Source organism: Peromyscus californicus, unplaced genomic scaffold (assembly GCF_007827085.1).
Source record: "Peromyscus californicus insignis strain IS unplaced genomic scaffold, ASM782708v3 Scaffold_2__1_contigs__length_46816999, whole genome shotgun sequence".
Lineage (NCBI taxonomy): Eukaryota > Metazoa > Chordata > Mammalia > Rodentia > Cricetidae > Peromyscus > Peromyscus californicus.
In genome coordinates this window covers 4760362-4773272 of record NW_026294540.1, presented here as the reverse complement: position 1 = coordinate 4773272, position 12911 = coordinate 4760362, and the positions used below count along the sequence as shown (strand labels likewise).

At 55.3% G+C, this 12911-nt stretch overlaps 1 protein-coding gene across 1 annotated transcript in view; it reads left to right on the top strand.

Moving 5' to 3' along the window:
- Positions 1 to 701: 701 nt before the first annotated feature.
- Positions 702 to 12911, top strand: part of Trpv4 (transient receptor potential cation channel subfamily V member 4) — a 44677-nt gene continuing 32467 nt past the window's right edge. Inside the window, exon 1 of the mRNA XM_052755084.1 lies at positions 702 to 772. The gene's annotated coding sequence lies outside the window, so the exon portion shown is untranslated. The remainder of the gene's footprint in view (positions 773 to 12911) is intronic.

Sequence of the window (12911 nt, the reverse complement as noted above, 5' to 3'; positions counted from 1 at the left end):
TAGATCTCGCTCTGTAGACCAGGCTGGCCTCGAACTCCTTCCTGGCTCTGCCTCCTGAGTGCTGGGATTAAAGGCATGCGCCACCTCCGCCAGGCTAGTGAGTTAATTACTAAGATTTGTTTCTTCTCAAGTTGTTTTTTTTTTTTTTTTTTCCTCCATGCTGCATCTCTTTAGGCTCCTCCTGACCTTTTCTCCCCCTACCCCCTTGCCAGTTGTTAGCTCCAGCTGGGCCTCTGAGTGCTGTGCTGTGCCTAGGCTAAGCAAGGACCTCCCTGTGCTCACCAGGGCAGTCCCCTCAGCTGAAGAAAAATAAGAAAAATAATCATGATGAGAGTTGGCTGATGTTTGGGGCTCTGTGACCTAGTGTCCCCAGCATCTTTCTGATGATGGCTGGGTGGAGCTTTCGGAGTGGGGACACTGAGGCACAGCCAGGAAGGATCTGCAGAGGGCGGTGGCTTGGTGGGTAGAGTGTGTGGGGGTGGCAGGGAGTCCTCTCCAGTGTGGGGTGCCTCCCGGGCTATTCTACCAGCCTTGATGGGCGTGAGCTGCCGGTCAAGTGGCTCCGGGGTTGGGCAGGCGATGGCCTGGGCGCAGGGACCAGTGATGAATGGAAGAGCGTGGCACCGAGCCAGGTGTCTGCGCACAGGCCGGGGAGGACCCTGGGGTGGGCGGGCGCGGGTGGGCGGGACCCCGCGGGGCGGCGCGGCCGGAGCGCAGCGGGAGGAAGACGCGGCGCGATCAGGAAGTGGCAGCGCTGTGCCCGCGTCCCGAGGTGAGTGGGGCAGCGCCGGGGGAGGGGTCCGCGAGGTCCCGGCATCCCCCCCAAGCCGACGGGGTCCGAGACTCGCAGTCCCCGCCGCGCGCGGGAAGCGGGAGGCGCCGCCACTCGGTCACCTGTGGATTGGGCGCCGACATGAGCCTCAGGGGTGCAAATCTAGGTCACCTAGACCCAAGTACCCAAACCGACGGCGGGGCAGGGGCCGTTACCTGCTCCGGACGAGCCTCACCTAGGGCTCGTGGCAGGGATGGGCGGCGGGGGAGGGAACTGCGAGCTGGCAACTTCCCGGGCCGCTTCTTGGAGTTTCAGAGAGAGACGGAGAGGCTGCAGACTTTTACCTTAGCTTCACTTTGGTCTTCTCTGAGGACAGAGAGAGACCTCCACAGTCCCCACTTGACTGAAAACCCAACCTCAGACTCCCTCCGGGCTATCTTCCACTCCAGAGGGGCCCAGCCATCCCTTTCCCCTTGGACAGATGAAAAAAACCCAGGCTTGGGGTGAGGATGGAGCCAAGTGGATTGAAACCCTCCCCATGGGCCTGTCCCCAGAAGTGGTGGGGAGGAGGTCTGGCTCTTCAGCTGGGGGCTGGGGCAGGGGGGTGGCATGAACCTTGAACTTCTAAGCACATGTCACATGTGAGCTTTGTTCGAGGGAGGTAAGAAACCCTGAGTCCGGCTGCCTTGGCTCTTCGCCCTGTGGGGACAGCTCAGGCCTGGGGCTGCCTAAAGTGAGGTGCCTGCCAGGCCCAGGCCTTGCCATCTCCAGGTTAGGAGCCCTGTTTGGGTGGGCTCTGGGCGTCCTCTGCCATCCTCTGGGATGTGACCTTGGCCTAGTCCCCTAGCTGCCTGAGCCTTGGTTCTTCCTCTTTAATGTGGTCCCTGGGAGTACACTCCAGGGCTGCTGTGGGGACAGAGGCCCTGGAGGAGTTTGCCACTCAGCCACAGCAGTTTGAGCTGGCCATTCCCTCGCCACACTGCCTTAGCAGAGGATCAGGAAGAAGACATTTTTATGCTTTCCTCCTGCTCTGCTGTGGAGAATGTGGGAACCTGAAGACTGGGGAGACCCCTCCTGGGAGAGGGGGTTCCCCACAATTGGCAAACATCCCTCTTGCTTTGCTCTGGCTCACTTTGAAGCCACAAGGGATGGTGTTTATGTGGGATTCACCAGAGAGAAGGGTCTGAGGCACACTGAGACAGGATTCCTGTGAGCCCTGAGAAGGTACCTAGGCTTCCGGGGAAATCCAGATGCCTTATGGCCAGGAAAGAAAGGATCTTCCCCTCTCCTAGGCCTCACCTACTTCCCTGTCCCCAGTAGGCGCTCTGGAAGCTTGATCCTGGATGCTGGCACTCGGGTACCTCAGATTGGCCTAGCTGTAGCCTGAGGGGTGTGAACAGAGCATGTCTGCCCCACCCTCCTCCCTCACAAAGTTGTAGCTTTCAGGTGGGCACCCCTCGTGCATCGGGGAGGGCCGGGAGGATGCACACAGGTGGTGGATGTTGTTAAATGCAGAAGGGAGGCTGGAGGGAGGAGGGTAGACCCAGAAGGCATCAGGGTGCCTTTGATCAAGGTGGTGACTGGGCCACACCTTGAAGAATAAATTCAGAACCAGAGGAGAGGGCGTTCGGAGGGACTGGCGCTCGCTAAGACATGTCTTGCGTGTTTACCCACTGCGGGGTGTAGGGTGTGTGGATCAGAGAGACTTCCATTTGTCCAGAGTGTGTGAGCCAGGCCAAGGCCGACTCAGAAGCCCTGAAAGTTGGGGTGCGGGGCGCTGCTGTTGTTCATGTGGAAATACCTTTAGCTGCAGAGTGGAAGTGATTACAGAGGTTGGTTGGGAAGCCCGTGGGTACTCAGGCTGGGGAAATCTGGTAGTCTGCAGAAACCCAGGACCTTGTTGGGCTACGCCCCAACCCCCGAGCGAATGCTTTCAAGAGGGCCTTAGTGTTTTGTATACCTAGAGTGGGGGGCCCTTGAGACTAGGCATCTTTACCTCTCATGGGCCTCAGTTTCTCCTTGTTTGACTTTGGGGAAGACAGTCCAACGGGACCTGGGAGATGGTTCCCGCTGTAACAAGATCTAGGGATCCGAGAGAACATTCGTTTCACGCCACAGGTCCTCTAGAATGTTCCACATCACTGATTTGGAGCACCTGTTAAAGATTAATTCCGATCTCTGGAGATACTTGTGGTCCTGGTTCCTTTAACTGCTGACATGAACTCTGGGTACAGAGTCAGTCTGCCTTGGTCAAGCCTGGGCTGCATTACCAGTTACTAGGATGGTAGTAAGAATGGGCTGAGCACTTTCTATGCCCTAGGTGATAGGCCAGACATGCTAAGTACATTCAGATAGCAAAACGTGTACCCATTATTCAGGGGGAGGGACTGAGGTCTGCAGGGTGAAGTCGTTTCCCTTAGAGTCACTCAGCTCACAAGGGACCTCAACCTAAGTCTTAATTGTTTGATTCCAAAATCCATGTCCTTAATCTCTGCGGTGGCCTGTCCCCATTTGTTGGGACCTTCTCTGGGGATGACCTGAGACTTGAGGAAGAGGTCCATCCTACAACCACAGGGGAAAGCTGGATTGCTTCTAAACCACTAAGTCCTGCTGCTTTCTGCGGGGAGTTGGGGAAGGTTGCCAGGGGTTGCCAAGCCTCAGTTTTCTTACCTGTCAAAGGGGCTCGTTCTCAGGTTCACTCTGCCCTGCCAGCCTAAGACCCGCAGACGGGCCCTGATTCTCTGACCTCCTTCCTCACACAGTGTCTTCCAGCCTGGTCCAGGGCACGTGTCCTGGCATCCTGGGAGCACTCGATGCCAGGCAGCAGGCAAAGCTAGGCTTGCATCGGCCGGACGATGGAGGCTTCCAGCCACACAGCAGTGCTGTGTGATGGCCGAGTGCCAGGAGCCTAAACTTTTCCCGCTTAAAGTTTAGGAGCCAGCCGCCCAGGTTTGAGCCTCTGCTCCCAGGTGGTTGAAGTGCTCCTCCAGCCTCAGTTTCCCCATCTGCACATCGGAGCAAGGACTCCCATGTGGGGCATGAGAGCATGAGTCTCTGTGGACATGCTCCAGCTCAGCCGCCATCTGTCACCTGGTCACCTGTGACAGCCGCATTCCCACTGGGGACACCCCTTACGTCTGAGGACGCTGAGTCTCAGGGAGGGAGAGCTGGAAGCCAGCATCGGGGAACTCTTGGTCCCCTCGGGTCCCAGAACAGCCAGTGACTGGCTCAGCTTGTTGTCACAAAAGCCGTCTTGGAGTCACCCCTCTTGATGACCCACTCCCCAGCTCTCTGTCAGCTGCTGTGTGACTCCAGGAAGTCGCTTCACCTCTCTGTTCCCAAAGCTGCCACCCAGGGATTGCTGTAGATCAGAATTCTGTCAGCACAAGGGAGGCTTGTGTCGCTCCAGCCGCCACCCCTAGCCTGGCCTGGGCTCCCCACCTTGGGTGCCCTTGGGTCCTGTGAGCTGGACATTAGGCCACTTGGTCTTGTAAGTTGGCCAGGCAGGAAGGCCAGGCCCTCCCTTTAGCTGTGACTCTCACTTCCTCCCCACCCTTGAGCCCATTTCTGACGGTGGCTTCCCCTTTCTGTCCCAGGCCCTGGCCACTGCTAGCTGGATGAGCCCAGGGACGTCACCCCACCTCTCTGGTCATGTTCCCTCAATAGTAAGGGAGGGTCCCACACCACCCGGCAGGGCACACAGGAAATCTTCTCAGGTCTGCTCCAGATGAGGTCAGGGTGTTGGAGCAGCCCCAGGAGGTGGAATGGGGAGTGGGCAGCCAGGCAGCGGGAATTGGTGTTTTCCTTTGGTAGTGAGTAAGGCTGCCTACCTCTCCCCTCTCCCCCCCCGCCCCCCACCCTGCCCACTGTTCTCCCTGCCCTGCACAAAGGGCTCCTCAGTCCCCTGGGCGACTGTTTTTCCTGAGGGTGGGGTGGCCTGGGGTCCACCCGGTTGACCAAAGAGATGACTGCATGTGGGTAGGTCTTCGTGTGTGTGTGTGTGTGTGTGTGTGTGTGTGTGTGTGTGTGTGTGTGTAGGGGATGGACCCACAGGCCCTGGGGAGACCTCCCAGAAGGTGAGTAAGCACAGTGACCATGGAGCTAACTCTGCAGGTGGGGGCCCACTGGCCTGGCTCCCTCTCCTGTGTCTCCTCAGAGTAGGGTTCCAGAATCCTTATGACCTGGGAGAGGGAGGGAGGGAAGGACAGGCATGTCAGCGCCGTGAGGGCCATCAGAACCCCATTGGAATACAAGCTCTGACTTCGAGAGCCAGTGGACGTGGGTGAGTGTCCTGCCTAACTGAGCCTCGGTTTCCTTTTCTACATAGGGACCCAGGGTAAGTATCGCCCTATGGGGATGCTGGATCTCTTAGGTCAGACAGCCCTGTATACAGTAGGTGCTCAATAAACTGCCTGTTTGTGGGTGGGAGGGCAGAAGTTGGGTAGGTAGTCACTTGGGTAGAGGCTCTGCTTTGGAGACCAGTTTTCCCTAAGGAGAATGACTGCTTGTGTCTCCGGCTCCATCATCATGACACCCATGGTGACCAAGGATCCCACAGCAGGTGCAGAGGTGGAGCGGTCTAGCTGGGGTCACACGGTTCCTTAGCTCCAGGGCCAAGCTGTAGGCTCCAAGCCTGTCAGCTCCTCATTACCCATGATGCCAGCTACCAGGGCATTCCTGGGGGCGGGCTGGCCCTTGGAGAGATAGCACCCTAACCTCACACACGGTGAGCTCAGCTGTGTGTGTCTGGGTGGGTCCAAGCCTCTGGTGTGATGTAGGAATCTGGACCCTTCCTGCCTGATAGTTATGAAAGTCCCGGTCACACATCAATTTGGATAAATATCAGGCCTTTCCTTTCTTTGCCCTGTGACTCAGTTTACTCCTCTGGGAAGGACCGTGGTACCTAGCTTGAGGAGTTAGCATTTAGATCAGAATATGTGTAAAGTGCTGGTGTAAGGCATTTAGTGTAGGTACTGTGGGTAGGGTTTCCAGCTGAGCTTCCACCATGATTCCAAGCAGAATCTCTGGAGACAGTGGCATGCTGTGAGAGCCCAGGCAGGGCCTTGATTGGATTTGTGCCTCAGGGTCCCTTCCTGTCGAGCTCCATTACCACAGGGCTGCTTTTCTATCCAGGACTTTGTAAGGAAGTGAGGGGTGAGCTCTGTCTCCCATCTGAAAGATGGGCGGTCTGTATCCTGACCACCTTCCAGAGGTGGTGAGAGCGTGGAACAGGCATCGAGAAAACCCTTTCCAAAGGTGAGGTCTCTACCCAGAGGAGCCCTGACCAGCCCTGGCATTGGAGCCAGGAAGTCTGGATTCCCGTGCCCACCCAGTCCTCCCGTCTCTGGGCTCCCCTCCCCTGCTGTACATTGAAGGGAGGTTCAACACAACGGCACAGATACCACCATTACTGATCACCTGCTTTGCCAGAACTGAAATGATAGCATTTCATCCTCACAGCCACGCTTGTGATAGGAGCTGTCACTTTTGCAGGTGCTAGGGGTGAAACCTGGGGCCTGCCACATGCCCACCAAGTGCCCTGTACCACGGGTACATCCCCAGCGCTTGGTTTTTTGAGATAGGATCTTCTTCCTTCCGCTCAAGTGCTGGGATTACAGGTGAATGCTACCACGCCCCACTGTGTAATTTAAAGCAGGAACATAACGCACCAAATGATTATGGGGCAACCATAGGAGCAATCGATCCTAGGAGGTAGCAAGTTTTACCCCCATTTTACAGATGAGAAAACCAGGGCTCAGGAGGAGTGACTTTACCAGCATCAGGAGAGATGCAGAATAGACTGGGCGATGTTTTGAGGGTATAAAACCCTCTCCAGGGTTCTTTGTGGCTGAGACTACCCCCAGGACAGGAGCTGGCTGGGGAGAAGGAGGCCCCAGGTTTTGAGACTGCCCCCCCCACTTTTCCCCAAGCTGGAGCTTGGCTTTGGTGGGCCATGGAAGAGCACAGAGCCTTCCCATCTGTGTGTACCAGGCTCCGTGCGGCTGAGGCTTTACATGTGTTTAGTCCTCCACAACGCAGAGAGGGACCGGAGGCTGGGGGAGGGCGGGACTATGGGATCACTTAGGTCTAATCATGTAACACCCACGGGGCCTTTAAAGATGTACGGCTCAGTGGGGTTTTAGGGGTGCCAGGTGAATGAATGACACCACTAACTCCAGAGTGTGCTGTCACCCCACAAGGAAATGGAGTCCCACAGGATGTGGCCTTAGTGTCTGAACCATGTCTTTCCACCAAGCCACATGGCTCCTAGTCAGGCCAGCCCTCCAGAGCTGGGGTCTCCTAGAGACGCCCCCATCCTAGTGAGAGTTCCTAGGGATACTTCTGTGACATGAGGCAGCCCTCCAAGCCTTATGAAAAAAAAACCTGAGTGACTGCTGTGGCCACGCTGGCCTTGCCCTCCTTGGGGCTAGTGAGTCACCCCGGCCAGCCGGCCAGCCGTGTCCCGCTTGGATGGTGTGAGCATCGAGGAGGGGGACACCCTCCAGGTGGAGGGACCCCACAGGACACTGGGGCTCTGTCTGCTCTGAACAGACAGCTCACTGTACGGCAACCGGGAAGCGGGCGGGGTTGAGACGGCCTAGGTAAATACAGGCAGGGAGGGCCCTGCATGGTGTGATGTGTCCTGCCGCGGCCTGCCAGGGGCTTGGGAAGCCGTGGGCAGCCACAGCCTGGCAGGCAGCGGGTCTCACTCTGCCAAGGGACTGAGCTCCCGTTAGTTGCTCTCAGTGGCAGCTTCTCTGAGGTGGCTGCTAGAGTCCACCTCCCGGGGGGACCCATCCACTCCTCCTTCCTTGACACTCAGGAGCACCTGCCGCTGTCCCCTGTCTGGGCACGTGTGTCCTAATGACAGTAATAATGATACCGAGGGCTCACATCCCAGCCTGGCCTTCTCCAGCATCTGCTGGCTGGGCTTCACTCACTGTGTGCCACCCAACCTCTGTGACAGGGCTCTGGGGAGGATGCCACCCACGGTCAGCACCATTCAGGCACAACCCAGGAAGGCCCCGGCACTCTCTCAGAGTCCCATAGTCCCATAGCCCCACCTACATGTTTCGTCCCTCAGCCCCTTCACCTACCTGAGTCCCCTTGTCCTTGTAAAATAGCCCATTAAAGTCCCAGGCCTGGCTGGGAAAGTGACTTAATGGATAGAGCACTTGCCTAGCGCGGCCCGGTGAAAGTCTGGCTTTAATCCCGAGCACTGCATACTTGGGATATGGTGGTACACGCCTGTGGCGCCAGGACCCAGGAGGTGTAGAGACAGAAGGATCAGAAGTTGGAGACTCAGCAAGGCCAAGGCCAGGGCCAGTTTGAGATGCATGAGACCTGGTCTCAAAACAAAATCCAGCTCCTGTGCCTGTGTGTTGCCCTGCTTCTCCCTCCTAGAGCCAGGAAGCGATGATACCACTTCTTGGCCTTAGCTTCCTCATCTCGAAGGTGGGGTCACCAAGCTGGTGCTTTGTCTGGTGCCCCTAACCTTAGAGTCCCATCCTTCCAGCCCCTCTGCCCCAGGACTAAACCAGATAGCTGGCATTCATGGTCATGTGTAATTGGCTTTTTTACTCTGCTCTTTGGGGGACCTGCCACCCAGCTCCCAAATAATCATACACAGAGACTTTTTCTTACTTACAAATGCCTAGCCTTAGCTTGGCTTGTTTCTAGCCAGCTTTTCTTAAATTATCCCATCTAGGCTGGGCAGTGTTGGCACACACCTTTAATCCCAGCACTTGGGAGGCAGAGGCAGGCAGATCTCTATGAGTTCGAGACCAGCCCGGTCTACACAGCTAGTTCCAGGACAGCCAGGGCTACACAGAGAAACCCTGTCAACAACAACAACAAAAAATTATCCTGTCTACCTTTGCCTCTGGGCTTTTACTTTTTTCTATTTCTGTATATCTTTTTTTTTTTTTTTAGCTATTTATTATATATACATATTGTGTCTGCATGTATACCTGCAGGCCAGAAGAGGGCGCCAGATCTCATTACAGATGGTTGAGAGCCACCATGTGGTTGCTGGGAGTTGAACTCAGGACCTCTGGAAGAACAGTCAGTGCTCTTAACCACTGAGCCATCTCTCCAGCCCCTGTATATCTTTTCTTTCCTTCTTATTCCGTGGCTGGCTGGGTGGCTGGCCCCCTCTTTTCTCACTCCTCAATCGTCTCTTATTCTCCTATTCATTCTCTCTGCCTGCCAGCCCCGCCTACTCCTCCCCTGCCTAGCTATTGGCTGTTCAGCTCTTTATTAGACCAATCAGATGTTTTAGGCAGGCACAGTAACACAGCTTCACGGAGTCAAACAAATGCAACATAAAAGAATGCAACACATCTTTGCATCATTAAACAAACGTTCCACAGCATAAACAAACGTAACACATCTTCAACTAACATTCCACAACAGTCAGGTTTATTTGAAGGTTCCACAGGAATCAGGGTTCCCACAGATTGGCCAAGGAGCCCCAGGATGGAGAGGAAGAAGCATGCAAGGCTTGTCTGAGATTCCAGGGTCTGTCTGCTACCTGTAGTGCAGCCCTGACCAGCACTCACTCGCCCCTGCTCCTTGCCCTGAACTTTCCGAATTCCACACTTTTATCCCATTCTAGGTAGGAAGCTCTGGTCCAAACACCCTGCTCCTCCAGCCACCAGCCCCCCAGGATGCTCCCTGACCAGCATCTGCAGGAACCTCAGGGGTCCCTGGTGGTCTGGAACGGAAGTCTGGCTGATGTCCCACTATGGTCCCACATGGTGTTAAATCCTAGAGGAATGGTGGCCCCAGATGACCATCTTCCTCAAGGGCTAGGTTCTGGAAGGGAAAGAGGGGATAAACAAAAAGATAAATGCTGATGTGAAATGTGATAGAGTGTTACACAGGATGTCACCTGTCACACCTGCAGGCAGAGCTCTGTGAGTTCAAGGCCAGCCTGGTCTACACAGCTGAGAAACCCTGTCTTGGACAACCAAACAAGGAAAAACCGCTTTCGTTTATTTTGATGTTTATGGGTATTTTACCTGTATGTATCTGTGCACCACATGTGCACAGAGGCCAGAAGAGGGCATCCAGTCCCCTGGTACCGAAATTACAGACAGTTGTGTGCTGCCATGTGGGTGCTGGGAATTGAACCTGGATCCCTTGGAAGAGCAGCCCTCTCCCCCCTCCTTTTGAGACAGGGTCTTACTAAGCAGAACTGGAACTCGCTCTGTAGCCCAGGCTGGCCTCGAACTCACAGAGATCCACCTGCCTCTGCCTCCTGAGTGCTGGGATTGAAGGCGTGTGCCACCACCCCATGTTCTTTTAAAGAGGAGACTTGAGGGACTGGAGGCGCTCAGGATGAGCACTTTCTTGCATGCTCAAGGCCCTGGGTTCCTGCCTCAGCATTGGAGGGAGAATAAATAAATAGGAAATGTTGAGCTGAGAGTGAGCAGGAGCCAGCCAGTGGCAGAAGGCGTGGCGGACACAGCAAATGGCCGAGCCAAAGGCTCTGGCTTTCCTGGAACTCACTCTGTAGACCAGGCTGGCCTCGAACTCACAGATCCGCCTGCCTCTGCCTTTCGAGTGCTGGGATTACAGGCTTCATCTCGTTTCGTCTACCTGAGAGCAGCGCATACAGGCGACATCTAACAATTGCTTGTTTGGAATGTGTTGATCCAAAAGGAAAGACGTAGGAGAAACCAGCCCCCTGCCACCATCCCCGGGAGCAGAGCTGCCCTGCACGCCCAAACCTGCCCCAGGATCTAAGCTGCTTTCCTGGCTCACATAATCAGGTCGGCATCTGATAGACTTGTGCCAAGGTTTCCACGAGGCTGGGCAAAGCCCTGGAGTGATGAAGCTGGGCCCCCCTCCCACAGCCTGTGCGGGCAGAGCGGACAATGTCGCTAGAGCCCTCTGGTCTCACTGCATCCTGGGATCTCAGTCCTGGGCGTCCTCGGTGCAGCCTGCTGTTTAGTGAGGCTTTCTGGGTCAGGTGCCCGGCTCACCTGGTAACCCCTGCCCTTGAGCAAGCGCAGAAACCAAGGCTCCCAGAAGCCGGCGAACTTCACAGTTAGTTAGGGCCTGGAATCAGATCCTCAGAAAGTGTGATGATGTTTGTTTTCTCTTCTTTTTGGGGGGCCCGCCACCCACCTCCCAAATAAATCACACATGGAGGGTTATTATTGCTTAGGAATGCCTGGCCTTAGCTTGGCTTAGTTTCTAGCCAGCTTTCCTTGTCTTGAATCATCCCGTCTACCTTTTGCCTCCTGGCTTTTCCTGTTCTCTAACTTGTGTAACGCTTACTCTTACTCCACGGCTTGCTGTGTAGCTGGGCCCTGGAGTCCTCTTCCTCTGGCTGCTAGATCTTAGCTCCCTCTTCCCAGATTTCTCCTTCTATCCATACCCTCTGCCTGTCAGCCCTGCCTATCCTTTCTCCTGCCTTGCTATTGGCTGTTCATTTCTTTATTAGACCATCAGGTGATTTAGACAGGCACAGTAACACAGCTTCACAGAGTTAAACAAATGCAACCTAAACAAAAGTAGCACACCTGAAAACAGTCTGCTACAGTATGATGTCAGCTTGCATACTCTCTCCACGCCCCACTGGTCCAGGGGCCATGTTCCCGATGTCTGGGCCTCTGTGCACAGGAAGGAAGGTAGCGGGACCTTGACTGGAACCCGGGCCCCACTGGGAGCCCACACTGCTTCCCTGGGCCACTCTTGAGCACCTGTGGACTACACAGCCCTCAACACCACTGCCAGCTCTGCTGGTCCGTCTGGTGTGCTGTCCCCCAAGGAGGGACTGCTACCAAATCTGCTTCCATTGGTATCCCTGGTCAGACACGGGCCTGGCGCACAGTGGGTGCTTGGGTGCAGAGTGGGTGCTCAGGGGTGCACAGTAGGTACTCGGGTACACAGTAGGTGCTCAGCAGGGTTTTTGTAGAGTGCATGAGTGGGCAGGCTTGTGATCCCATGACCGGGCCCTGAGATTTGTACCCTCCTTGAATCCATTCCCTTGAAGCTGCCATCTGTGTGGACGCCAGTTTGCCATGTAGATCAGGGGAGGGGTACCACTGTGTAGCCCAGGCTGGCCTTGGGTTTGAGCTCTTCTGGCCTCTTCCCCCTTAGTTCTGGAATTGCAAGGTGTGCATCCCCATACCTGGCGTTGATGTATGGATTTTGTTTCCCTTACATTTTTCTGAGACGGGGTTTGTCCTTAAATTCATTGTATAATGGAGGATGACCTTGAACTCTTGACACCCCCACGCACACACTCCACCTCCCAAATACTGGGATTATAGGCATGCAACACTATGTCTGACTGATATATAGATTAAAAAAAATAAACATAGTAAGGACACTCGGGACTAAAATACACAGCAGTGAGGATGTTGTATGAGGGTGTCTGTCCTTTACCTGCACCCTGCCCCAGGTGTACGGTGGAGACCCCCTCCCTTAGGGGTACCAGCAAACCATGCTGGCATGAAGGGACGAAAGGCCTGTGCTTGCTCCCGGCATGGGCACGTGCTCGTGAACATGAGAGAGAAACAGAACATGGGAGAGAGGAGACGCTGCCCCACCCCCGCCTCTCTGCTGCTGGGCCCTCTCTGCTTGGCTGGCACAGGCTTGGAATGTGTAATAACAGCCTTCGGGGCAAATTAGAACAGGGAGTGAACTCTTCCTGGCCACAGAGAAAAACCCAGCAGCATGAGGGGAAGGAAGGCCGTGTGTTTGTGTGTGTGTGTGTGTGTGTGTGTGTGTGTGTATAAAAGCATCCTGGGTGACTGAGGGGAGAAGGATCTTTTCAGGGACCCCTTTCAAAGGCATTGACTCCCTCGGTGGCCATATTTTCCTCAGCTGTAAAATGGAAGCAGTTTTGTTCATCAGGGTCCTGGGGATTTGAGTGAGGGAGAAGCTGGAGGGGCGTGGCCAACTTTCCTATGGGCCAGTATACAATGGGGGGGGGGGCATACAGTCAGATCCGTGTTACATTGTGATGATAGTGATTAGATACAAGAAGGAGCATCCTCAGTGTGGTAGGTGCCCTGGAGACATGTGACCTTTCTGTCACAGCAGCCCTGGCAGTGGAGGATGCTGTCGGCACCTCCCTTCCACAGGTAGAGACTGTGAGGCTCAGGGGGATTGGGGGATGATA